At 41.6% G+C, this 27887-nt stretch overlaps 1 protein-coding gene across 2 annotated transcripts in view; it reads right to left on the bottom strand.

Annotated features, from left to right (window-relative positions):
• The window catches only part of osbpl6 (oxysterol binding protein-like 6), a 119411-nt gene extending 109219 nt beyond the window's left edge, over window positions 1–10192 (bottom strand). Inside the window, exon 1 of one of the 2 annotated variants that reach the window (XM_055637894.1) lies at window positions 7712–10192. The gene's annotated coding sequence lies outside the window, so the exon portion shown is untranslated. Of the gene's footprint in view, window positions 1–7707 lie in introns of both variants that reach the window. The other variant, XM_055637895.1, reaches the window with a different exon arrangement.
• Window positions 10193–27887: the final 17695 nt, after the last annotated feature.

Below are 27887 nucleotides of genomic sequence, written 5' to 3' on the forward strand. Positions count from 1 at the left end.
TTGCTAAACATGTTTTGACATATCAATACACTGCAAATAATTCACTGTTAAATCTGTTCATATCACTGCTAATTACTATTCTTTCCCTGTCATTTATTAAGCCAATTCCTCCTTAAAAATGGCATCTAAACTTCCCTTTACAAATGGTCATGAAACACTGTGTCTTCCCTTTGCAATGCAATAAGACAAAGCTCTCTCAAGGCTCATAACATCCCCTTGGCATGGACCTGCATCAATCATACTTTAACCAATGTCTACACATAACATTAGGAATAACAACTACAGCTCTGTTGTAGTAACTTTGATTTATTTTGTAACTTTCGATGTTTTGCTAAATATAATTGAAGATACGAAATCCTTTCAAATTCATGTTCGGCAACATAATCATCCAGAAATGTTATTACAGTCATTTAGCCTGGAAACAAGCCCTTTGGCCCAACTTACCCATGCTGACCCAAGATGCCCCAGACACTTGGCCCTCCACCCTACATTTGGCCCTTAACCCTGTAAACCTTTCCTATCCAGGTATCAGTCCAAATGCTTTTTTTAAATATTGATATAATATCTGCCTCAACTACCTCCTCTGGTAGCTTGTTCCATATACCCAAGTGTTGAAAAAGTTGCCCCACAGGTTCCTATTAAATCTTTCCCCCTCTCACCTGAAATGTATGACCTCTGGTTCTTAATTCCCTCACTCTGGGTAAAAGACTGTGCATCTACCCTATCTATTCCCCTCATTATATTATACACCTCTATACGATCTCATCCTCCTGCGCTCCATGGAATAAAATCCTAGCCTGCCCAACCTCTCCCAGTCCTGACCTCCAGTCCTGGCACCATCCTCATAAAAAAATACTCGTTCATTCCTGAAAATAAACCTGTTCATTTGAAATGCTAATCTGGCCAAATCAGGAAACAATGAATTACAAATATTTTTCTCAGATGAATTTGGTGGAGAGATACTACCTAAAAAATGTCAGAGTTGTGTAAATACCCAAACAATCCTATTGGCAACTAAGTGGTCAACAGAAAGAATATTGTGAACGTCTTGAAAATCATCAATATTTCAAATATCCATGTTTCTGGAACGGTAAAGTGTTTAATACCTTTTTACCATATGTCATGGAATTAGAGGCTACTGTGGCCATGGGACTTTTTTCCACAGCTTTCTTCCAGCTATAGTACAGCTAGAGCTTCCCTTTAAATAATTGATCTGAATTATTTTATTTAAACTTGGTCCTGAATCTGCTTTCAAGCAGTGCATTGCAAATCATAAACTTCTGTGTAATTTATTTCTGCTTTTCTAGTGTTTACCTTAAATCCACAACCCTTGGCAAACAGTTTTGCTACTGCAAATCATTGCTTTTATCAAATCCTACCATTCTTTTGAGAAGGATCCTGATCCTATTACTTATCCATGTTCTCCAGAGAGGCTGCCTAACCTGCTGAGTTAATCTAGCACTTTGTGTCCTTTTATATTCTTTTGAACCCTTCTGTCAAATTTCTTCTTTATCAATCTGATCCAAGAACATTCCCATCCTGATTGGTTTCTACTTAACAACTCTTAGAACCTCATCTCCAATTGCATTCTAATATATTCTTTTTGCAAACTTTCTAAGGTCTGAACATCTTTCCAAATAGTGTGGTATAATGGCCAAACCAGTATTTACAACTTTTTAACCAAAGATTCTTTGTTTGTGTGCTCTACACCAAGGAAAGATAAACAAGGAACTGCAGATACCTACATAGAAGGCAAGTGTGGGTTAACAATTAGGACTTTGTCCGCTTTGTTTTACAACAACAACAAAAATCACCCTTCTGAACTTATCTTGTCACCTTCAATGAACATAAACTCAAGGTTTAGACAATAGACAATAGGTGCAGGAGTAGGCCATTTGGCCCATCGAGCCAGCGCCGCCATTCAATGTGATCATGGCTGATCATCCCGAATCAGTACCCCGTTCCTGCCTTCTCCCCATATCCCTTGACTCCGCTAGTTTTAAGAGCCCTATCCAGCTCTCTCTTGAAAGCATCCAGAGAACCTACCTCCACCACCCTCTGAGGCAGAGAATTCCACAGACTCACCACTCTCTGTGAGAAAAAGTGTTTCCTCGTCTCCGTTCCAAATGGCTTACTCCCTATTCTTAAACAGTGGCCCCTGGTTCTGGACTCCCCCAACATCGGGAACACGTTTCCTGCCTCTAGCGTGTCCAAGCCCTTAACAATCTTATACGTTTCAATGAGATCACCTCTCATCCTTCTAAACTCCAGAGTGTACAAGCCCAGCTGCTCCATTCTCTCAGCATATGACAGTCCCGCCATCCCGGGAATTAACCTTGTAATCCTACGCTGCACTCCCTCAATAGCAAGAATGTCCTTCCTCAAATTAGGGGACCAAAACTGCACACAATATTCCAGGTGAAGTCTCACTAGGGCTCTATACAACTGCAGAAGGACCTCTTTGCTCATATATTCGATTCCTCTTGTTATAAAGGCCAACATGCCATTCGCTTTCTTCACTGCCTGCTGTACCTGCATGCTTACTTTCATAGACTGATGTACAAGGGCCCCAAGATCCCGTTGTATTTCCCCTTTTCCCAACTTGACACTATTAAGATAGTAATCTGCCTTCCTGTTTTTGCTACCAAAGTGGATAACCTCACATTTATCTGCATTAAACTTCATCTGCCATGCATATGCCCACTCCCCCAACCTGTCCAAGTCACCCTACATTCTCATAGCATCCTCCTCACAGTTCACACTGCCACCCAGCTTTGTGTCATCTGCAAATTTGCTAATTTTACTTTGAATCCCTTCATCCAAATCATTGATGTATATTGTAAATAGCAGCGGTCCCAGCACCGAGCCTTACGGTACCCCACTGGTCACTGCCTGCCATTCTGAAAGGGACCCGTTAATCCCTACTCTTTGTTTCCCGTCTGCCAACCACTTCTCTATCCATGTCAGCACTCACTCTACCCCCAATACCATGTGCCCTAATTTTGCCCACTAATCTCCTATGTGGGACCTTATCAAATGCTTTCTGAAAGTCTGGGTACACTACATCCACTGGCTTTCCCTTGTCCATTTTCCTGGTTACATCTTCAAAAAATTCTAGAAGATTAATCAAGCATGATTTCCCTTTCGTAAATCCATGTTGACTCGGTCCGATCCTGTTACTGCTATCCAAATGTGCGGCTATCTCATCTTTTATAATTGACTCCAGCATCTTCCCCACCACCGATGTCAGGCTAACTGGTCTATAATTCCCCGTTTCCTCTCTCCCGCCTTTCTTAAAAAGTGGGATAACATTAGCTACCCTCCAATCCACAGGAACTGATCCTGAGTCTACAGAACATTGGAAAATTATCACCAATGCATCCACGATTTCTAGAGCCACTTCCTTAAGTACCCTGGGATGCAGACCATCAGACCCTGGGGATTTATCAGCCTTTAGTCCGATTAGTCTATCCAACACCATTTCCTGCCTAATGTGGATTTCCTTCAGTTTTTCCGTCACCCCAGATCCTCTGGCCACTACTACATCAGGAAGATTGTTTGTGTCCTCCTTAGTGAAGACAGATCGAAAGATCGACTGTTCAACTCATCTGTCATTTCCTTGTTCCCCATAATAAATTTACCTTTTTCGGTCTTCAAGGGTACAACTTTGGTCTTAACTAATTTTTTCCTCTTCACATACCTAAAGAAGCTTTTACTATCCTGCTTTATATTCTTGGCTAGCTTACCTTCATACCTCATCTTTTCTCCCCGTATTGTCTTTTTGGTTATCTTCTGTTGTTCTTTAAACATTACTCAATCCTCTTGCTTCCCGCTCATCTTTGCTACGTTGTACTTCTTCGCTTTAATTTTTATACTGTCCCTGACGTCCCTTGTTAGCCATGGTCGTCCCTTTCTCCCCTTGGAATCTTTTTTCCTCTTAGGAATGAACTGATCCTGCACCTTCTGTATTATTCCTAGAAACACCTGCCATTTTTGTTCCACTGTCATCCCTGCTAGTGTATCATTCCAGTCAACTTTGGCTAGCTCCTCCCTCGTGGCCCCATAGTCCCCTTTATTCAACTGTAACACTGACACCTCCGATTTACTCTTCTCCCTCGTCAATTGTAGATTAAACCTGACCATGTTATGGTCACTGCCTCCTAATGGCTCCTCAAGGTCCTTTATCAAATCCGGTTCATTACATAACACTAAATCCAGAATTGCCTTCTCCCTGGTAGGCTCTAATACAAGCTGTTCAAAGAATCCATCACGAAGGCACTACAAAGTCCCTTTCTTGGGGTCCAGTACCAACCTGGTTTTCCCAGTCTACCTTCATGTTGAATCTCCCATAACGACCACAGCATCACTTTTACTACATGCCAATTTTAACTCCTGATTCAACTTGCACCCTATGTCCAGGCTACTGGATGGGGGCCTGTAGATTAGTCCTATTAGGGTCTTTTTACCCTTACAATTCCTTAGTTCTATCCATACTGACTCCACATCTCCTGTTTCAATGTCACCTCTTGCAAGGGACTGAATTTCATTCCTCACCAACAGGGCAACCCCACCCCCTCTGCCCACCTGTCTGTCTTTTCGATAGGACGTATACCCTTGAATATTCAGTTCCCAGCCCTGGCCCTCTTGCAGCCATGTCTCAGTAATTCCCACAACATCATACTTGCCAGTTTCTAACCGAGCTTCAAGCTCTTTCACTTTATTCCTTATACTTCGCGCATTCATATATACTACTTTGACCTCCGTAGTCACTTCCCCCCTCGCAATTGGCCCTGACCTTACTCTGTTGTCCATTCTCAAACTTTCCTTCCCATTAATTCGAGAATCTTTTGTAATTTTTCCTGTTGCCACTTCCCCTTCAACTCCATCTTTATACTCCCAATTTGTCAATCCCTCCCCCCCACTATTTAGTTTAAACCCACACGTGTAGCCCTAGCAAACCTGCCTGCCAGAATGTCGGTCCCCCTCCAGTTAAGGTGTAACCCGTCCCTTTTGTACAGGTCACCCCTACCCCAGAAGAGATCCCAGTTGTCTATAAAATCTAAATCCTTGCTCCCTGCACCAGCCCCTCAACCACACATTCAGATCCCCAATCTCCCTGTTCTCACTAGCACGTGGCACTGGAAGCAATCCAGAGATAACCACCCTAGAAGTCCTGCCTTTCAGTCTTCTTCCCAACTTTCTGAAGTCATGTTGGAGAACCTCCTTCCTCTTCTTCCCGATGTCGTTTGTGCCTACGTGCACAACTACTGCCGGCTGTTCACCTTCACTCTCTCGAATGTTCAGAATTCGGCTTGTGACATCCTGAACCCTGGCACCAGAGAGAGAGTTCTGGTCACTTCTCGGCCAATGGAGTCACCACTAGGGCTCTGCCCTACGTCGGTCTCGCCGGTCGAGTCCCATCTCCAGGATTGGAGCCACCGACGTGTCCGCCGCTCGGACTGGAAACATCGTCTCCCCGGACAGTTCCCAAGAGGGCGTACCTGCTTTCATTAGGCACAGCCACCTGGGTCTTCTGCACTCCACGATTTCCACCCTTTCTCTCCGTCACATACCTTGGTTCTTCCCGTAACCTCGGCGTGACTACCTCACTGTAGGTCCTGTCCAGAAAACTCTCGTTTTCCCGGATGGCCCCGAGGTCATCCAGCTGCTTCTCCAGTGCCCCATTCGGAGCTGAAGCTGGGCGCACTTGCCACAGTTGTAGCAGCCAGAGGCTCCATCTGTGTCCCTGGGCTCCCACATTCTGCAAGCCTCACTGTCTCATCTGCCCCGACATGTGTTCACCGCATTCCGTCCTCTCATACTTTATGTGTAGCTTCCTCACCTCAGCCTCCTCGCCGAAGACTCACACTTTTCTCACAAGGCCGTTCCCTCAATGCCGCCCCCTAAGAGCCGTCTTGCTTATATTGACTGATAAATTGGCTAATCTACCAATTTACAAACCAAATTCCTCAGTTTCAAACTGTTTTCCCCCTCTGACTCACTTCTAACTCTCCTCCCACTCGGGCTAGAGCCAATCAGTGCTTTCTCCTGCTTCTCTTTGTTGCTGCCCCAGTACTCCTAAAGTTGTATAATTTACCTTACCACCATGGCTTCCCACTACCAATATAAATCACTTCTGTATGTTAAGTGTAGGAAGGAACTGCAGATGCTGGTCTACCTCGAAGATAGACACAAAATGTTGGATTAAGTCAAAAAGGAATAGGTGACATTTCAGGTTGAGATATTTCCTCATACTCAAGACTGAGGAAGCGTGTTGACCTGAAACATCATCCATTCATTTTCTCCAGAGATGCAGCCCGACCAGCTGAGTTATTCCAGCATTTTGTGTCTATCATCATTTGTCATGTGGTCTGTTCAGTTCACCAATCCTTCCAAATCTCTTAAAGTCAATTAAATACATTTGAATTTTGTGTAATTTGCAAATTGTGCAACTATATCCTGCATGTTCAAATCCAAGGCAATAATATGTCACCAAAAAAAGCAGAGAACCTGATAATGAATCCCTGGGGGATGTCACCATATATAGTGCACTGCCTCAGTAAATTTGCAGTATCACTGCATTAAATGAATTGCTGTTGCATTTGGGCAATGCAGGAGTGTGGAAACTGTATTGCAGGTACTGGATTACTTATGAGAATATGCACAAGACAATTGCTAAGTAAAGTACATGATACAAGTAACATCTATTTCGTTTTGTACTCTCTTAACACACAAATTTGTTGATGTAGTACACCATGTTTGCTGTAAAGTATTAATTATATATTTGTTCTTCTAATAATATTTTCCAGGATTTATTGATAAATATTTTTTTCTCAGCAACCTTCCATTAGATTTTTGGCTAACCTTCATGGCTTAAAAATAAATCTTAATATTAGACCATCCTCTTTTAATATGATGACATCACAACACATGCCATATCAAAGTCACTGTTTAGCTAAAGTAAGAAAATACAGGGAAAAAATGCATTAAACAGGACAATAACTAGAATCAGATCCTAAAAAAAATATTTATTCACAATTTTAAGTGAGCTCAATATCTTACTTAACATAATATGGCTTCTGACTGTTTGACATTTGACTTCTTATTTTGCTAAGAGGAACGATATTAAAAGATTAAGAAGTCAATTGCACAAGATTCTTGATGAATTTAAACTGCCACTCGTTTATCAAAGTTGCAAGGCCGATTTCAATCTGTGATTAATGACCACTTTTCAGACTTTACACTGAGCTTTGGTCACTCATATTTAGTGCATTTAATTTGTTTTACATTTTAGCACGATTCAAATTCAACTAAATATTTAAAGGGTCGTGTTGCATGTTGTAAAATGTCCACATAAAGCAGTGTTTGCTTCTGTTACAGTGCCAGCATTTTATCGTAGAAGAAATTTCGCATTTAACCTGTCGTTACCGCATCTGCATTGCTGTCTCGGTACTCTCTTAGTTTTGCTGTATCCAGCATCCTACTTGCAGCCTCCAGTAACCTTTACATTCACCTTGCTCCACGGCTTCACACACAACGTAACGCGAAACTTTGCGGCGTAGAATCAGCCTTTCCTTCAGGCAAACAATGGACATCAAGTTTACAATGACAGCGGCTGACAATCAAGCGGCATTTAAAGGTGTAAGACAGGCCACAGCCCAGCGGCAGCCGGCATTGCCTCCGCTGCCGCTGCCGCTGCAAACGCACCTACCACACACGGCCGCTGCTCGTGGTGATCAGTCCACATCAACTGCACGGTGCAACCGAAGGTCTTGCTGCATCCACCGGCTTCTGCCTCTTCACGGCTGAATAACGGCTCTCAGTCGGCGCACAGCCCCGTAGTGCCGGGAAACGATGATGTGCTGCAATCCAACCATCCACCCACCCATTCACTCACTCCTCCCTGCAGTGAGACTGAGCGACTGGCAGACAGCAGGCAACACAGGACCTGGAGTACAGGGCTTTGGATCGGACCGGATTTGTCTCTAGTACAGCGGAGTGGATCCTCCTGGACTGGATTGTCATACAAAAGTCTTAATGATGAACATGTCTTGCTGCCTGGGAGCTAGCCTCTTTCATTTGCTGGATTATCAGCTTTGATGGTTTTGATGGTTATATCTTGTTCTCAGAAATCCCCCCCCCCCCCCAAAAAAAACAAAATTACAAAATGTAATACTCATACAGCACACAAACCTATTATTCAGCCCAACTTGTCCATGCGAACCAAGGTGTCCCATCTACGCTTGTCCCATTCGTCTGCATTTCGTCCATATTCCTCTAAAACTTCCCTACCCATGCACCTGTCCAAGTGACTCTTAATGCTTTCATTGTACCTGTCTCAACTACCACCTTTGGCAGCTCGCTCCATATACCTACTATCCTATTAATAATATTTTTTATGTTTTGCACACTGTTGCCCACAATTTCCAAGTCATTTATTCAGACCATTCCATCATCATGGTCAACATTCAGCAAATTATTAACAGGCAACCCACTCTATACCCACCACCCTCTGTGTGAAAAGGTTCCCCCTCGGGTTCCTATTAAATCTTTCCCTTCTCATCTTAAACCGCTTACCCTGGGAAAAGACTGTGCATTCATTCACCCTATCCATCTCGATTTTATATAGCTTTATAAAATCACCTTTCAACCTCCTGTGTTAATAAGAATAAAGTCCTAGCTTGGCCAATTTCTCCCTGGTCCCTCGAGACCTGGCAACATTCTTATAAATATTCTCTACACTCTTTCCAGTTTATTGGCATCTTTCCAATAGCAGGGTAACCATAACTGAACACAATACTCCAAGTGCAGCCTCACCAACAACATCTTGTACAACTGTAACATAATGTCCCGATTTCTTACTCGGTCACCTGACTAATGAAGGCCAGCGTGCCAAAAGCCTTCTTCACCACCCTATCTACCTGCATTGCCACTTTCAGGAAGCTTGTACTCCTAGATCGCTCTGCTCTACGACATTCCCCAGGACCCTACTGTTCGCTGTGAAGGTTCTGCCCTGGTTCAACTTTGCAAAATGCAACATCTCACACTTATCTGAATTATATTCCATTTGCCAGCCCTCAGCTCACTTGCCCAGCTGATCAAGGTCCCTTTGTAATTCATGTAAATCATCTTCACGATATACAATACCCCTATATTTAGTGCCATCAGCAAAATACTAATCATGTCTTGTAATTTCTCATCAAAATTGTTTATATAGTTGACAAACACTAATGGGCCAATACTGACCTATGAGGCACTCCACTAGTCCGAGACTATCAGTCTGAAAAACAAGCTTCCACCACCACCCTCTACTTCATACCACAAAGTCAATTCTGCATCCAGTTAGCTAACTCTCACAAAATTCCAAACCTTATCAAAGGCTTTATAGACAATGTATATGGCCCTGCCCTCAACAACCTGCTTGGTTACATCTTCAAAATACTCAAATTGTGAGACACGATCTCCAACAAACTAAACAATGCTGAGTATTCCTAATTAGCCCCCATCCTTCCCCTTCTTGTACTTGTCCCTCAGTATTCCCTCCAGTAACTTGCTTACCACAGATGTTAGGCCTACTGGTCTATAGTCTTCAACATTTCATTTTGCAGCTTTTCTTAAATAGAAGCACTATATTAGCCACCCTCCAGTCAACCGGCACCTCACCCATGTCGAATGATGATTCATAGATCTCAACCAGGGCACCTGCAATTTCTTCTCTCGCTTCCCAGTCTCCTTGGATATATCTGGTCTGACCTGGGAGAATTAGTTATCTTCATAGTCTTAGGATATCCAGCACCTCCTTGACAGACTTCCTCGAGGCATCTCCATTAACTTTACCAAGTGCCTTGGTCTTCATGCCTTTCTACGTGGTGCAAAAAGAGGATAAATATTAATTGCCCATTTCTTGCAGCTCCCCATATAGGCAACCACTTTGGTTTCAGAGGAGTCATATTCTCTCTCATTACCTTTGTTCCCTTAATATACAAAAAATCTCTGTGGATTCTTCTAAATCTTATCTACCAGAGCTATCTCATGCACCCCCTTTTGCCCTCCTGACATTCTTCTTAGGTAGGCTCCTCAATCCTCCATATTCCTCCAGACATACACTTGATCCCAGCTGCCTATACATTATTCATGCTTCCTTCTTTTTCCTAACCAGAGCCTCAATTTCTCTGCCTTGTAGCTGCTTTATTTTCCAGAGGGTGCAGTCATCTTTTCCCTTATTCTTTTAGGCCACTGTATTCCTTTTCCAACTGTAGCAACCCCATAGCTACTTCTTTTGATACAATAGATCAATTAACTTTTTCCTATATATCTCTATTTGGATTTCCTGCTCAACATTTCCTTGAACTGAACCAGCCCCTTGATAGCCTTGCAGTAAATCCAATGACCTTAGATTATCTCTGAGAATTTTCCAATAGGCCATTTATTCCTTATTTTTACCTCTAACTATACGAACAAAAACTAGCTTGTGGTGTGGAAATGTTGTCGTCTTGTTATATATGTTTAATTATGATGTGCAAATTAACTCTGTGTGTTCCTTTTCCACATCCGCAACGGTTTACCTTTATCTGCAAGGCATAACTCAGTTTAGTGGAATACCTCAACTAACTAGATGAATACTGCTCCAATAACAATCAACAAACTCAACATCATCCAGGCCAAAGCAGCGTGTTTGATTAGTACTCATTCCACCACACAGATCATTTACTCTCTCTTCTGGGTTTGATGAAGGATCCTTGCTCTGATACATTAAAGAATATTAAATCTCTTTCTATCTCCAGTGATGTTGCAGACCTGACCTGTTTCTAGGAGTCTCTCTCTCTCTCCTCCCCCCCCTCTCTCTCTCTCTCCTCTCTCTCTCTCTCTCTCTCGCCACTTGCCTACCAGTGATCCCCCATACGTGCCATGCCTACCAGTGATCCCTATACTACCCTACACACTAGAGACAATTTACAATATTTACAGAACCAAATTAATCTACAAACCTGTACGTCTCTGGGTTGTGGGTGTAAACCAGAGCACCCGGAGAAAACCCGCGTGGTCACTGGGAGAATGTACAAACTCCGTACAGACTGCACCACTAGTCAGGATTGAACCCGGTTTTCTGATGTTGGAAAGCAGTATCTCTACGGCTGCGCCACTGTGCCGCCCCTAATAAAGATAAGTTATCGTTACCATACTTAGATCATCATTCAGAGGCCATTGTCAATGCTATACACTACCAGAAATTATTTTCCTAGTCTACTTCCCGGTAGATGAAAAAAAGACACAAAGTGCTGGGTCAGGTAACATCCCATGAGAACATGAATAGATGATGTTTCTGGTTGGGGTCATTCACAGACTGATCTTAGTAGATGATCCTGCCAGGTGATGTAACTGGGTCAAAGGAGTGTCTGAAGCACCAAACTCAGGGGTGTGGCTGGGCCCGAGACTCCAAATCCTGGTGTGGACCTGAGCCAGAGAAAGAACCCAAGTCACCAAATTCTGATGTGCTGGGAACTGGCCAAGCAAACAATAAATCAATGATACAACACATGTAGTGGACCAGCTGAATTAGAACACCAAGCCAAATCACCTTGAAAGGAGCCAGTCATTTGAAGGTTAGGGCAGTAGTGACTATCACAGGTGACTAAGTTCAGGTTTAGGTTTATTATTATCATGTGTTCTGAGGTACTGTGGAAAGCTTTGTTTTGCATTTTATCCAATCTGATCAGATAATAATACTATGCATAAATACTTTACTTTAGACGTTAGAGATATAGCGTGGAAGCAGGCCCTTCGGCACCGACCAGCGATCACCCAGTACGCTTGCACTATCCTACACACAGGAGACAATTTACAATTTACAGAAGCCTATCAACCTACAAACCTGTACTTCTTTTGGGGTGTGAGAGGAAACCCATGCGGTCACAGGGAGAACTTACAAACTCTGTATAGACAGCACCTACAATCAAGATCGAATCCCAAATACAATCAAGTCAAACTCGAGTATATTAGATAAAACAAAGAGGAAGGGGATGGGAGACTAACGTTATATCATTAGTTCCATTGCATGCCTAATAAAGGTTAAGCATCATCGAATGATTCCCCATTCCTGCACCAGCCCCATACATTGCATGTACTTCCAGGAGTCACAAACAATGCTCACAAAATTGTCACAAACAATAGGTCAGTCAAATCCAAAAGCTTTTTTGAGCACAATGCAAAGCTGCTTTAAACAATTTGTAGATTCAGGCAACAATAGTTTTTCAGTTCAAAGGTTTACACATAACAAAAGCATTCATGTATCATGTCAATACATTCATGTCAGAGCAAAAATATTCAGTTTCTAAACACAGTTCCAGCTAACAGCAACTCTGTAAAGAGGCAGTTCTGGAGCACAGAGGAATGGGTCAAAAATCGTTGTCAACATTGAGGAAGATGGTATCCTAAATACTGTAGCCTAGGCATTAAAGGCAGGCAGCAATAAATTACAATTAATAATGATTTCTCAGTATTTAGCCAGAAAGACATTTTAGGAACAATTTAAATAATTAACAAGTGTGAATTACAAATGAGGAGGGCATGATATCAAAAAGAAGGAATATTAAACAGATGGAGAAATGCAGAACTATAAAGGATGTTTCCTGGCCAGGATAATTATATAGTAAGACAACTAACAAGTTTTGGGAAGAATTAAAAAAACATCAATTTATTGGCAAAAGCACACAAAAAACCCAGATCCAGAAATATATTAAACTACACAGCTTTGAAGCCAAATAGATTTGGGTCCAATGTGATTTTGTACGGAACAATACATTGGTCGAGGGATTTCCTTCTATTTCATAGCTGCTGTAATAAGTCATTGTTACCATTCACTTGGCTATCAAATGATGCCCATTTTTTATGAGCAGTTTAAAATTCCTCTATATAATAGGCTCAGAAAAAAGGCAATGCAGGCTTAACAAGTGAGATCAATGCTGAGAATTTTATGTTATAAATTAAAATTAAAGCTATAGGAATTAAGGTTATGTTCTTATATTGAGATGGTGATTACAAAATTATTAGTGGATATGGAGTGATCTTATAGTGATTACAAAATTATTAGAGGTATTATTAGAGTAGATGAGGTAAATGCAGTCTTTTGCCCAGAAGTGGAATTGGAATTGGTTTTTTTTTGATGGGGCTATCTAAAATGATTAAAGAATAACGAAGAAAAAAGTATTTAGGTAGCACAATGTTTGTATGAGGTGGCTGGCCTATATATTGTTCCATACAAAATGATAATGGGCCCAAATCTATTTTTCTTCATAGCTGTGTTGTTTAATATATTTCAGCATCTAGATAGTTTTGTGCTTTTGCCAACAAATGTATTTTGTTTAAGAAGGAACTGCAGATGCTGGAGAATCGAAGGTACACAAAAAAGCTGGAGTAACTCTGCAGCAGCATCTATGGAGCGAAGGAAATAGGCAACGTTTCGGGCCGAAACCCTTCTTCAGACGTATTCAAATGTATTTTGTTGTTTTTTTTAATCTATTCCACTTGAAATCTGGTACATTGTTTGCAATAGAAAAGATACTACACTAAAACCCTTTCAAAGCAGGTACGGGAAGTTAGGCAAGTTATGGATCAGTGGTTCAGAGTGGATCTAAAGTTTTGAGCATCATTGAAAGTAAGTGTCATGATCGTAGTTTAGTTTACAGATACAGAAAAAGGTCCTTCGGCCCACCAAGTCCAACTGACTAGCATCCCCATTACACTAGCACATACTACACACTAGGGACAATTCACAATATTTACCGAAGCCAATTAACCTACAAACCTCCACGTCTTTGGAGTGTGGGAGGAAACCAGAGCACCCGGGGAAACCCCAGTGGTCATGAGGAGAACGTACAAACTCCATGCATACAGCACCTGTAATCAGGGTCGAACTCGGGGTCTGGCAGTATGAGGCAGTACTCTACCATTGCACCACCATGCCGCCCCTAAAACTGGGGCATTGGAAGAAAGGAAGGCTGGTGCCTGGGCATTAGGAGATGGTGGTCTGTACATTGACGTTACCTGATTGACTAATGCCTGGCCCATTGGTATACCTATTGAGTTTCCAGTGGAGATGGATGAGAGTGAACATCAGAGAATGTACTTAAAGATGGAGAAACAAACTTCCCAGATTCATCAGTTATGGATCCGGTACGAATAAGCCAACATCAAATTAAGCATCAAATCTCCAGTTAGACTTGACTCGGCAATAGCAATCTTGCTTTCAACTCAGCAGGTTCTGGAATCAAACCCTTTTCAAACTCTTTATATTTATTCATTTTACAGGATTGGGATCTTGTTGGTAGAGCTGGTATTTATTGTCCGTCCGTAATTGCCCTCAGGAGGGTGCCCTCAGTTACAATTTTGTTGTTGTGATACTCGATTTAAACCAGTTTTCATGAAATTCTAAATGATAACATAATATATTTATTTTACATATCTACACATTTTCATTTTACCTATACAGTGAGTTACTTAAGTTACAAACCTAATCTGACTACTGGTTTACGGATCCTGCCTGATCGTCTAACAGTAACAGGTGTAACAGGTTTAGGTGTTGACTCAACTGTTCGCTTGTTTGGCTCTGTTTTAGTACCCTGACTTTGACCAGAGGAATATGTTTCTTTGTCTGTACTAATTGAACTTTGTGTTTCAATCACAGTAGTCTCTTCCAACTCACTTTCAGATAAAAACTCAGGGATTAGGACTTCATGCTCAGTTTTTGGTTCATCTTTGGCTGGAATCATTTGATCAACTTGAACACTTTTGATCCTTTCTCCAATTTCAACTAAGTATCTTTTTGTTCCACACACTTCCACTATTTTCCCAACATCCCATTTGTCTCGACAGGACGGTACACAAAATTGCTGTAGAAACTCAGCGGGTGCAGCAGCATCTATGGAGTGAAGGAAATAGGCGACGTTTCGGGCCGAAACCCTTCTTCAGACTGTCTCGACAGGACGTTGGGAGGACTGAGAACATGAACCTGCTCATCTGGCTTGAAGTACCTCTCCTTTTTGTGGGAGTCAAAATAGCGTTTTTGCTCAACTCTCAAGGCCAAATTGGGTTGTACTAGGCTTAGGCGTATTCTTAGCCTTCTCTTCATCAACAGTTCTGCAGGTTGTGTGTTGTGTGGTTCTGTACTTCAGCAAGAAACTATCCAAACGATGTTTCATGCTGAGCTTTGAACTACCCTTCAAAACCTGTTTCTTGAGAACGTGTTTGGCTATTCTAACAGACCTTTCCGCTGCCCCGTTGGAGGCTGGATGGTATGGGGTAACAAGTGTGTGTTTTACACCATTCCGCTGCATGAACTCTTTGAACCGTTCTGAATGAAACTGAGGCCCGTTATCAGAAACAAGTTATTCCGGTAAATCATGGCATGCTAAAATGGATCTCAACTCATCTATGGTACACTCAGTAGTAGTGCTTGACCCCATATGCTTAACCTCAATCCATTTGGAATGACCATCTACTAGTACCAGAAAGTGATCATTAGCCTTTTCACAAAAATCTACATGAACTCTCTGAAAATGTCTACTTGGCCATGACCAGGGTTGCAGTGGTGTTTTTGATCGTTTACTCCGGCAATTTTGGCAGACGCTACATTTGCTCACCAGTGACTCGATGTCACTGTCAATACCAGGGCAATACACAAAACTTCTGGCAATTGACTTCATGCTTAAGGACCTGTCCCACTTTCATGACCTAATTCACGACCTTTTGTACTCATGGACATTTTTCATCAGGCTAGAAAAATGCCCCGACCTACTTGATGCCACGAGTACCTACGACTAGCATCACGACCTACCTACGACCTACCTGCGACCTCCTACGATCTCCTTTGACCTCGTGACGACCACACTGCGAGTACGAGTCAAGGGGAAACTCGGCAGAGGTTGTGAATTAGGTCGTGAAAGTTGGACAGGCCCTTTACTATGCCAGGATGTTCGGCATGAAGTTCATTCATAATTTCTCAAAGACTCTGGTACAACCACTCTGTAACCCCACTTATTGCATCCCTGCTCACATGATAATTCATGGCGTTGATTATGGAAAGGCTTCAGCTCTGAGTTCAGAACTGAGTTCAATCCACTAACGATTTCAGTCAAACCCAGATGTCTGCTCATAGACCCACTTCAGCACAGTGTCTTTCTCTGTTTCTGCTGCAATTTCCGTTGCAGTCACTGGAAAGTCTTCATCTACAACTTGCAGTGTGAGATTGAGTTCTCACGAAACGCAGGGTTTATGGGGCATCTGGGACAAACCTTGAACAGCATTGACTTGGATAGCAAACGACCTTTGAATGGGACAGCAAAATGCCCAAATAATCCTTGATGTCGGGGAAGGGGGGTGATTGGGCAGTCACCGAGGTTGTTGTTTAGTAGAGTGACAGCCGCCGGAAAGAATTTCCGAACACGAGCTGTTCCTCGACCTGCTGGTTCGGCAACGGAGAGACCTGTAGCGCCTCCCGGATGGTAGGAGGGTAAACAGTCCATGGTTGGGGTGAGAGCAGTCCTTGGCGATGCTGAGCGCCCTCCGCAGACAGCGCTTGCTTTGGACAGACTCAATGGAGGGGACCGTTCAATGTCTGCTCATAGACCCACTTCAGCACAGTGTCTTTCTCTGTTTCTGCTGCAATTTCCGTTGCAGTCACTGGAAAGTCTTCATCTACAACTTGCAGTGTGTGGATTGAGTTCTCACTTCCCACGCCAGAGTTCTCATGGGGCAAACGGGACAACACATCTGCAACTGCGTTGCACTTGGAGCTTCTCTACTAAAACCTTGTGTGTTGTAGTCAAACACTGTTGGGACTTTCCTTGCACAAATTGACCCAGCGCTGAAGCATCCTCCGCTGATGCTGCGTACAGATCTTGGAAGGTATATTGTTGACTTGGGACCAAGTATCACTAGTAGTCGAACAGTTTTGTGTGGTCAGCCACAATTGGCGTTGCCCAGGTCTTCACGAGTACTCCATTAATGGTCTGCCGAGAAGAAACTGATGGAATTTCTTGCTTCCGAACACGATGCTGAGTGCTTCCTTTTCTATCTGTGCATAATTGCCGTTCACTCGGTGATAGGGTGCGGGATGCAAAAAAAAATAGGCTTTTTTTCCTGTCCGTCATTCATTACGTGGGAGATCACTGCATCTACACCATAACTTGAAGCATCACACAAGAAAGTTTCAACTCACGCTTTGTCACAATCTCTTGGATGGTTTGGCAGGTGTCAGGGGGTGCAGTTTTCCTTGCAGATGTCATATGCACATTGCTGCTCCTTTCCCCAGGGTCCATGATCCTCTTTTCACATACCCTCTTTTGTCCGAACAGCACGTATTTATGCATGTTGCGGCTTTAAGTCCTGAGGATGTTGGTGCTAAATCTGGAAGGAATCGTGCTGATAGAACTGCACCAGGTGAGGCTGTCCCGAGTAATTTATCGTAGCTCTGACTGCAGTGCCACTTGTTGGTGTATTTTGGAGCATTCACTGAATTTCTCCTCAACTTTCACATTCACAGGGCGCACCAGTCCACCAGTTGGCGTCTACTTTGAGTCCAAGGTAGTCCCACCTCTGACCGTCCGCAAATGCACATTTACTTTGTGGCGCACAGTTTGACAGTGTGTGGCAGTTGAGTCTGACTGCGGTCTCTCTGGTGAGAACTTGCTCGAGGATTTCCAAATGTTGGGGAGAGATGGCAATAACTCTACCATGCCCTCTGTGAATATCAGTATGTCATCCTGGTTGCAAAACACAGTGCGGAATACCTTGTACATTTTTGTCCGATTACTGTGACAGACTGAAAGATTTTCGGTTGGGGCGATAGGACTTTCACAGGCCAGTAATGTGGGGCAGTTCCAAAATTTGTATTATGAGTCATAGGCAGGCAACCCCTTATGTGTGTTTTGATGTGGGGACAAGTGACTAAGTACTGTTGACTCTCCTTGTCGACACGTTGAGTTGTGGGCGTAAGCGTGAGACAGGAATCCAGTGTTAGTGAAGACTCTTGCTCCACTAAGTTCTGCGTACAGATCTTGCGAAGTTGGTAACGTATATTGTTCGTCATCAACGGCTTGGTTGATTGTGACTTTGTAGTCACCAAATAGTCAACAGTTTTGTCGGCCTTGGGTACGGCCACAATTGGCGTTGCCCAGTTACTCTGGTCTGTCTTCACGAATACGCCATTACGCTCTAACTTGTCGAGTTCTCCCTCCACTTGTTGCTTTAGTGCATATGGTACAGGTCTTAGTCGACAATACACAAGTCTCACATCTTGCTTAAGTCAAATGTGTGCAGAGTACCATGTTATTCCCGTGTAACTGTTAGCAAAAATGTTTGCATATTTGCTTATGACGTTTTCAAGACGTGATTTGGACAAATCGACGCTGAAAATGTTCTTCCAGTCTATTCTACTCAGCCAATCCTTTCCAGGGAGGGTTGGTTTATTTCTGTAGCTGGCCACTATGATGGGCAGTGTTACCGACTGACCATTATGCTGAACTACAGTTCATTTGCCCACTTGTCTCCAAAACTTCGCCTGAGTAGGTTCTCAGCTTGACCTTACTCTCAAACAATGGTATCTGTGGGAACTTTGTTTCGTACAGGTCTTTACTCATGACCGAACAATCTGCTGCGTGTCAATACACATATCGATTAACTGTTCATTAATCAATAGTTTAGTTAGAAAGTCCTAGCCTTGGCTGGTTGTAGGCTTATCGATGTTGGTTGCATAAATGGTGTGTACCAAGTTCATTTCCATTTGGGTTCATCTCCAAGTTGTGAACTCCTCTCTGGTGTTGTCGCTTGATTTCCACAGATTGTTGGTTTCCTGTTTTAAGCTTGGCCTAACATGCTTAGGCTGTGGGCCGAGCATCAAAAATGTGTCAAGAAATCAGTTTTCGTGATCCAAATCACCAAACTACATTAAATTTTCCACAGATTTAGATGAAATATAATTGAGAAGGAAGTCATAACTCGTCATTGCTGAAAGTTGCACATTAATTAATTAAACTAATTAGAAAATGAGATCAGGAAAGTAAACGCCATCTAGTGGCCAATGCCCATATTACACGATGGGCAGCCTATTTCCGTGTTGCAGTCCATTTAAACTATATATCATTATACCTATATATATTCCAGATAGTAATATAGGTATAATAATATTATATTTAGCTATAATAATATTATATTATATTATATATTATTATACCTATATATATTCCAGATAGTAATATAGGATATATAATAATAATAATAATAATAATAATATATATATTTAATAATATAATAATAATAATAATAATATATAATATATTATTATATATTATAATATATATATATAATAATATATTATTATTATATAATATATTATTATACCTATATATATTCCAGATAGATATATTCCTCCGTTTTCCTGGAAACTGCCGCTACGGACGGCACTACCCCCCCCCCCCCCCCCCCCACCCCGCGGAGAAGATCGTGGCTCCGCATTCGCGAATCGTCCGCTTTTTAATTGAGACCGAGGCTTCGCTACGTTAAATACATAAGCCCCGTGATCAGAGCACCTTTTCCCGGTAAGTTATCGCAGGCAGCTCCGAGATTAGATGATTAAGACTTATTACTCTACAACAAGCTGGCATTAGTGAAAATGTTTAATTTACCTTGTTATTAATACATATAGTTTAGGCCCTCAACTTAATGAATGAATGAATAAGGGAATGAGTAAACGATTTGAATGAGTGAGTGATTGAATGAATGAATGAGTGAGTGAATGAGTGAGTGAGTGAGTGAGTGAGTGAGTGAGTGAGTGGTGAGTGAATGGTGAATGAAGGTGATGAATGAGTGAGTGAGTGAGTGAATGAATGAGTGAATGCGTGAGTGAGTGAGTGAATGAATGAGTGAATGAGTGAATGTACAGCCTCCAAATCTCATTTTTTCACATTATAAAGGGTGTAATTAAATTAATTAAAGTCCATACAGATTAATTTTCATAAATTCAGACTTTAGATCTTACCTTTCAGTTTGAGTTGATTCAGCATCTCAGCAGCGACTTTGCTTTCATGACTTTCTTCCACTTCTATCCACTTAACTGCACATTTTTCAGACTTCTTAATGCTTACCTCACTAAATTCAATTACCCTGCTGCAAGTTTCCACGACAAAGAACCTTCATCGGAATCTCCAGTAAAACAGGCATCAGTGAAGCCCTCTCAGCTATGATGTGTGCTAGCCCGAAACAAAGCACGTGATTGGCCAACTGGCAGACAACTCAATGTTAAATGTGCTTTGATTGGGCTAAAATTACCCGAAATTTTTCCGGTTTTTCTCTAATTTAATAAAAAAATGTGCAAGTCTTGTTCATGACGAGTTTCAGGGGTGAGTTATATAATATTTTTACACAATATTTGAAAATTTCATGTAGTTCTGTGACTTGGGTCACGAAACACTGGAATAAAGCTCCTCGGCCCACAGCCTAGCTGGGGTGATATGGCCTTTCTTCTGGCAGTTATAGCACTTGGCCATTTTGAACTGACAAAATTGGGATGAGTGATTACCGTTGCAACGGTAACAACTGGCTGAACTCGGCTCCCCGCCATACTTTGGTTTTGGTTTAGCAACTCTTGGTTTGGCAATAGGCACTGCCTTGTGACTGTAAACGACCACTGCAGTCCGTGGTGGACGAAACTCACGAGCATTCTTTGATGCCATCTCCGTTGTGGTAGCAATCTTGCATGGTTTCTCGAATGTGAGATCTGGAGTGTTCATGAGTTTGGACTGAATTTGTTCATCCACTAGACCACAAACAAATCTGTCGTGTAGTGCGAGTCCGAGAAAGGTTCCAAAGTTACAGTGTAAAGTTATCTTTTTCAAGGCAACAATGTACTCATTGATTTTCTCATTCTGCTTCTGGTTTCTAGTGCCAAATGTATTGCTTTCTGCAATTTCCAGAGGCTTTGGGTTGAAGTGCTCCTCCAAATTCTTCATAATGTCATTGAATGGCATGTCTTTTGCTTTTATGGGCACAAAGAGATTCACTAGTGCTGTATAATTCAGGACCGATCTCCGTGAGCAGAATCGCTTTCATGCGTTAGCAAACGGCCTTATTTGTTTCAGTCATTATCTCGCCTTCACCACTAATCTCCATTATGTTGTTTGCCATGAAAAACTCTCTCCATATAGGAGCTAGATAGCTCTCTACTCTTGTCAAAAGTGCCAATGTTTCCGATGTAGCCCGTGGACGCTGCCATTGTGTCGTTTTCTTTTTTTAAAGTCCGTTCAAAAACCCCAATTTCCTGTCTGTTCTGGTGTACCAATTCACCTAAAACAACTGTACAAAGGCAATTCAGCTTGAAGAACTCGACAAAAAAAACTGTTTAAAATGTTGGTAGACAAAAATGCTGGAGAAACTCAGCGGGTGAGGCAGCATCTTTGGAGTGAAGGAAATAGGCAACATTGCGGGCCGAAACCCTTCTTCAGACTAAAATGTCTAAAATGTTGTACAATCCCAAGGACGGCATCTTGCCACGTAGACACAACATAGAGATAGCCTGACAAACTCTCGCCGATTTGTGCAGCTGCTGTTTTAAACTACAGTCCCCTGCATAGAAGGATCTGCGGCCTATCGTGTCCAGCTCGCAAACAACTGCGACACAACTCCGTATTTATTGTTTAAAATGTTAAACAATACTGCATTTTGAAAAACAGTTCTGCACTGTATTTAAAGGATGAGATCACAAACTCTATCCCATCCTCGTCGCCAATTTTGTTATATTCCGACGGCAGAATGAGTAACAACTTACACGCAGGTTGCCTGGATCACGAGAGAGAGTTTTATTACCCACCATTCCCTGTTTATATTGAACACCAACTCATTAACATATACATGAATATGTATGAATACGTTACACCTCCTGTCTGGGACTGTGATGAAGGGTGGATGATAAATGTAAATAGAAGGCGATAACAAAGTTTGTTTAACTTTCTCTGAGAAGTGACAGTAGATTATCCGCGCCCCCTACTGCTAGTAGTGTAGATACGTTGCAGTAAATGTGAGGCTTACGATTGGCTTGGAATAATGTCAAGAGGCTTTTGTATTGTGTTTGAATTGTATTAATCATTTGTTGTGAAATAAGATTAACATAAGCGAACAGTGCGTTATGACGAATGAAATAATTGGTACCCATGTAGTAGATAATATATTTTCGTATAGCTGTATCTAACAAATAAACAAAAGTTATTTACTGCACAGTATAACGGTCAGCTAATTCTGCTGTGAAGTCAGAGAACTGGTGAGCAATTTTCTGCCGCTATCTCTCCATGATATCATGCAATAAAGTCTCTTGAAGCAAACCTGCAAAGTCTGTAACTTTTCATTTTTCCTTTTATTTCCCTCGAAATTAATTTATTCCACATAATCTAAGCTATCTAAAATGTTATTGCATTTCTGAGAAGATGCTGCTTCGCTGATGCGATAGTAAACTATGGCTCCATCTGCCCTTTCAGATGGGCATTACAGTTCATATAAGAGTTTTCATATAGAGGGTTATTGGCCCAGAATCCTGTTTATACCTGATTATCAGGTCAGTTGTTTCATTCTTGTTCAAGAGCTTCCGTGCCTCACATATATTGGTTGCTACATTTCTTATATTCCAAGGAATATTTTAAAAGGAATTATACAAGCTCAACTTCTTCCTCTCACATTGTTTTAATAGTGTCGGTTTATTATTGTCACTGTACCAAGATACAGTGCAAAAGGATAGACACAAAATGCTGGAGTGTCTCAGCAGATCAGGCAGCATCTGCGGAGAAAATGATGGGTCTAGACCCGAGGAAGATGCTGCCTGCCCCGTTGAGTTATTGTACTTTGTGTCTATCTTTGGTATAAACCAGCATTTGCACTTTTTATTTCTACTTTACAGTAAAAAAAAACTTTGTTTTGCATGCTATTCAGGCAAATTATACCATACAGGTGTGCATCAGGTAGCACAAAGGGAAAACACACACAGTGCAGAATATAATGTTACAGTTGCCAAGAAAGGACACTTCAAAAGTCTATTAATATTGATAAATCATACATGTATAAATTTGCTGCATTTAAAAACAGTCTAAATCTTTTTGAAAGTTATATTGAAAGCATAAATTGTTTTGCATAAGAATTCAGGAAGGTACAACTCGATCAGTACAACACACAGTATTGTTGTATACTGTTGGTTATACAGATAAGGTAATTAATGCAGAAGAGAGCATTTTGGCAGGAAGCATAAGGAGGTTTAATATATCTGAAACATATGAGCCATAATATTGTAGAGGAAAAGATAGATTTAGGGACATGGAGTCGCAGGTGTATGAGACATCGAAAAAATACGTTAGTTTTACCTTTAATTTTAGTTTTAGTTTTAGATTTAGTGGTACAGCTTGGAGATATGCCTTTCGGCCCATCAAGCACCCCGACCATTGATCTCCTGTTCACACTAGTTCCTGTTATCCCACTTTCTCACACTTGGGGGCATTTTCAGAGGATAATTAGCCTACACGTCCATGCATCTTTGGGATGTGGGAGGAAACCAAAGCATCCGTAGGAAATACACGCGGTCACTGGGAGAACTTGCAAAGCCCACACAGAGAGCACCCGAGGTCAGGATCAAACTCAGGTCACCCATGCTGTGAGAGAGCAGCACCACCAGCCGAGTTACTGTGCCATTCAGCTCTGGAGTTTATTTCAAGATAGAATTACAAAGGAAATAAATGATGTTGTACATAATCTTGGTTAAACCACACTTGGACATTTATAGTTCCTATTATTTAACCATGGTAGAAGCATGATGAAATATGAATAAAATATATATTGGAATGGTACCAGATTAGAAGTTATAACTGGAAGTATTGAGCAGATTGGAAGATTTGTCTCTGGAGAAAATGCTGAGGGATACCATGATGAAAGTCTTTAAAAATGAGAAGCACTCAACAACATAATAAGTTGACAAGTGTACAGTCATGTACTTTGGTAGAAAGAATAAAGACATTGAGTATTTTCTAAATGGAGAGAGAATTCAGAAATCAGAGATGCAAAGGCACTTGGGCGTGCTGTTGCAGGATTCCCAAAAGGTTGAAATGCAGGTTGAGTCGGTGGTAAGGATGGCAAATGCAAAGCATTCATTTTGAGATGAGTAGAATATAAAAGTATGTAATGTTGAGTCTTTATAAGGCACTAGTGTGGGTACATTTGGAACGTTGTGAGTAGTTTGAGACTATATCTGAGGAAGAAAGTACTGGCATTGGAGAGGATCAGGAAGAGTTTCATGAGAATGATCCTGGTGATGATTGGGTTATTGTATAAAGAGCGTTTGATGGAATTTAAAAGGATGAGGATGGGGGGATGAGGGGGGGTTAAATCTACTGGATAATGAAAGGCTTAGAAAGAGTGGACATGGAAAGGATGTATCCATCAATATGAGAGTCCAGAACTAAAGGGCACAGATTCAGTATAAAAGGACAGACTTTTAGAATCGAGATGAGGAGGAATTTCTTCAGCCAGAGGGTGGTGAATCTGTGAAATTTATTGCCTCAGATGGTTGTGGAGGCCAAGACATTGGGTATTTTTTAAAGTGGAGATTGATAGGTTCTTGATTAGTAAGAGGTTGAGAGGGAAAAATAGATCAGCCATGATTGAATGGCGGAGTAGACTCGATTGGGCAAATGGCCAAATTCTGCTCCTGTAACGTACTGTCTTATAAATGTTAAAATGATGTTTTCACTTGCAAGATTTAACAACTTAACAATAAAATAGTATTTACAGGAACCAAAGTGCAGCTCAGGAGAAACATCTCCACCCAGAAACTAGTCAGAATGCAAAATCAGCTGCCATAAAGGATAGTGCAAGCAAATGGAACAGATGTATCAAATGGAGACGGTGAACATTTGAGGAAGGAATAGAAAAAAACATATTGGTGCAGCTGGTAAAACTGCTGCCTCACAGCGTCTCAGGTTCAATCCTGACCTCGGATGCTGCCTGTGTGGAGTTTGCATGATCTCCCTGTGACCGTGGGTTTCCTCCAGGGGCTCCACTTTCCTCCCCCATTCAAAGACGTGCAGGTTTGTAGGTTAATTAGCTACTGTAAATTGTATGTAGGGAGTGGATGTGAAAGTGAGATAACATAGAACTAGGTTAAATGGGTGATTGATGGTCGGCAAGGACTTGGTGGGCTGAAGGGCCTGTCTCCATGCTGTGTCTTTCAAATAGGATGGAGGGAGGATAACGAGGTCCATATACGGGCTGTTTGACACTCCTCCCCCCTTCTGTGTTGTGCTGTACCGCCTCTACAATGTATTTAAATTTACATTGCTAATACTTAAACACAGTTGTTAAACACATGTACACTCTGTCCAATAATCCGTGCCCCACACTGCAAAACAGTAAAAAAAAATGTACTGAATGTCATGTTATTTTAGCTAAACAGGATAGCATAATACCTTTCTAAAGGGTTCAGCTCCTGGAAAAGTGGCGCTGTGAGTTGTCCCGTTCTTCAATCATTGTGCACAGTATGTGACGCAGAACAAATTGAGAATTGCAGGTTTGCAAACACATTCCTAGTTGTTACTTGCCACCTGTATTTTGATTCAGAAAATCATTACATGAAAGAAACCAAAGAGAAATTCCAGCCAACTGAAAAATGAGAAACAACAAATTATCTTTGAAAACAATTACTCAACAAGTTCTGTGTGCATTTGGTTCAATGATTGATATTACAATTTTAGGAACTGCATAGTGACTCACAACATGAATTAATTAAAATTCCTTGATAAAATGTTAAGACAAAAGTAATTGCAAATCAAAATAATGCAGTTAACCATTGGTTAACTTTAATAAAATATGAAAAATATTATCCCCCAATATTTTGATCCCATGTCACATTATTCATAGGACTTTGAGGAGAGGGAGCAACTCGGATCAGTACAACCTTAGCAGTTTTCACTGTATAAACATATCTGATTGTTTTTCAATCTACATCTGATATTAGATGCTCAGTATTCCCTTTGAGATCAAATCTATAAATGTGCATCTTGCACTCAATGGCACTGTATTAGTGAGTGACTTGAATGTAATCATGTATAGTCTTTCCATTGACTGGAATACACCACGCAACAAATAAAAGCTGTTCACTGTATCTCGGTACATAGAAACATAGAAACATAGAAATTAGGTGCAGGAGTAGGCCATTCGGCCCTTCGAGCCTGCACCGCCATTCAATATGATCATGGCTGATCATCCAACTCAGTATCCCGTACCTGCCTTCTCTCCATACCTCCTGATCCCCTTAGCCACAAGGGCCACATCTAACTCCCTCTTAAATATAGCCAATGAACTGGCCTCAACTACCTTCTGTGGCAGAGAGTTCCAGAGATTCACCACTCTCTGCGTGAAAAAAGTTATTCTCATCTCGGTTTTAAAGGATTTCCCCTTTATCCTTAAGCTGTGACCCCTTGTCCTGGACTTCCCTAACATCGGGAACAATCTTCCTGCATCTAGCCTGTCCAACCCCTTAAGAATTTTGTAAGTTTCTATAAGATCCCCTCTCAGTCTTCTAAATTCTAGAGAGTATAAACCAAGTCTATCCAGTCTTTCTTCATAAGACAGTCCTGACATCCCAGGAATCAGTCTGGTGAACCGTCTCTGCACTCCCTCTATGGCAATAATGTCCCTGTACCTGTGACAATAAAACATTAGAAGGAAAGTCTGTGCAGTTATGCATACATTGAATAAAACTATTTTAATTGATAAAACAGATGGGAGAGGGATGAGAGAATTATCTGTAGTTGGTCACGGCAGCAATGTTTCATAGAACGGTTACAACTTGCTCAGCCTGACAATTCGATGGAGGCTCCATGTTTCAGTGAGTTTCATTTGTTGCCTTCTCCCCATAGACCAGAAAACCCTTTCATTCCAGTTGCTTACCTAGCTCTCTTAGGAACACAAGAACTGAATTAGCCTCCATCGCGGTTGGGATCCTGACCATCCCTTCCAGATTCTAACTGCTCACTGTGCAAAGTAAAAATCCTCAATTTCAGTTCTTCACAAATCATCCTCACTCTACATTGCATAGATCCAGGGAAAGCTATCAAACTGGATAGATAATTGGCTTCATAGTAGGAAGCAGAGGGTGGTGGTGAAAGGTTGTTTTTCGGACTGGAGACCTATGACAAGTAGTGTGACTCAGGGATCAGTGCTGGGCCCATTCATGTTTGTCATCTGTATCAACGATTTGGATGAGAATGTACAAGGCATGATTGAGAAGTTTGCAGGTGACATTAAAATAGGTGGTGTCGTAGACCGAGAAGATGGTTATCAAGAATTACAACAGGATCTTGATTAGCTGAGCAAGTGGCAAATGGGGTTTAATTCCGTTAATGCGAGGTGTTGCATTTTGGGAAGTCAAACCAGGGCAGGAGCTTTACAATGAACAGTACGGTCGTAAGGAGTGTTGTAGAGTAGAGGAATCTAAGAGTACAAGAAGATACTTCCCTGAATGTGGCATCACAAGCAGATGGGGTGGAGAAGAAGGCTTTTGGTACATTGGTCTTCATTATTTAGGGAACTGAGTATAGAATTGTAATGTTACACCAGAAACACAAGATGCAGGTGAGTTCATACTAGAGTATCGTGTTCAGTTTTGGTTATATTGCTAAAGGAAAGATGCCATTAAACTGGAAAGAATGAACAGATTTACATTGACGTTGCCAGGACTCGAGGGCTGGAGCTACACATAGGGAGGTTGGATAGGCGTTGATATAATTGTTTGGTGCTATAATTGCTGAGGGATGATCTTATGGAGCTGTATAAAATCAGGAGGGGAATAGGTAGCGTGAATGCAT

This window comes from Leucoraja erinacea, chromosome 7 (genome assembly GCF_028641065.1).
Source record: "Leucoraja erinacea ecotype New England chromosome 7, Leri_hhj_1, whole genome shotgun sequence".
NCBI lineage: Eukaryota > Metazoa > Chordata > Chondrichthyes > Rajiformes > Rajidae > Leucoraja > Leucoraja erinaceus.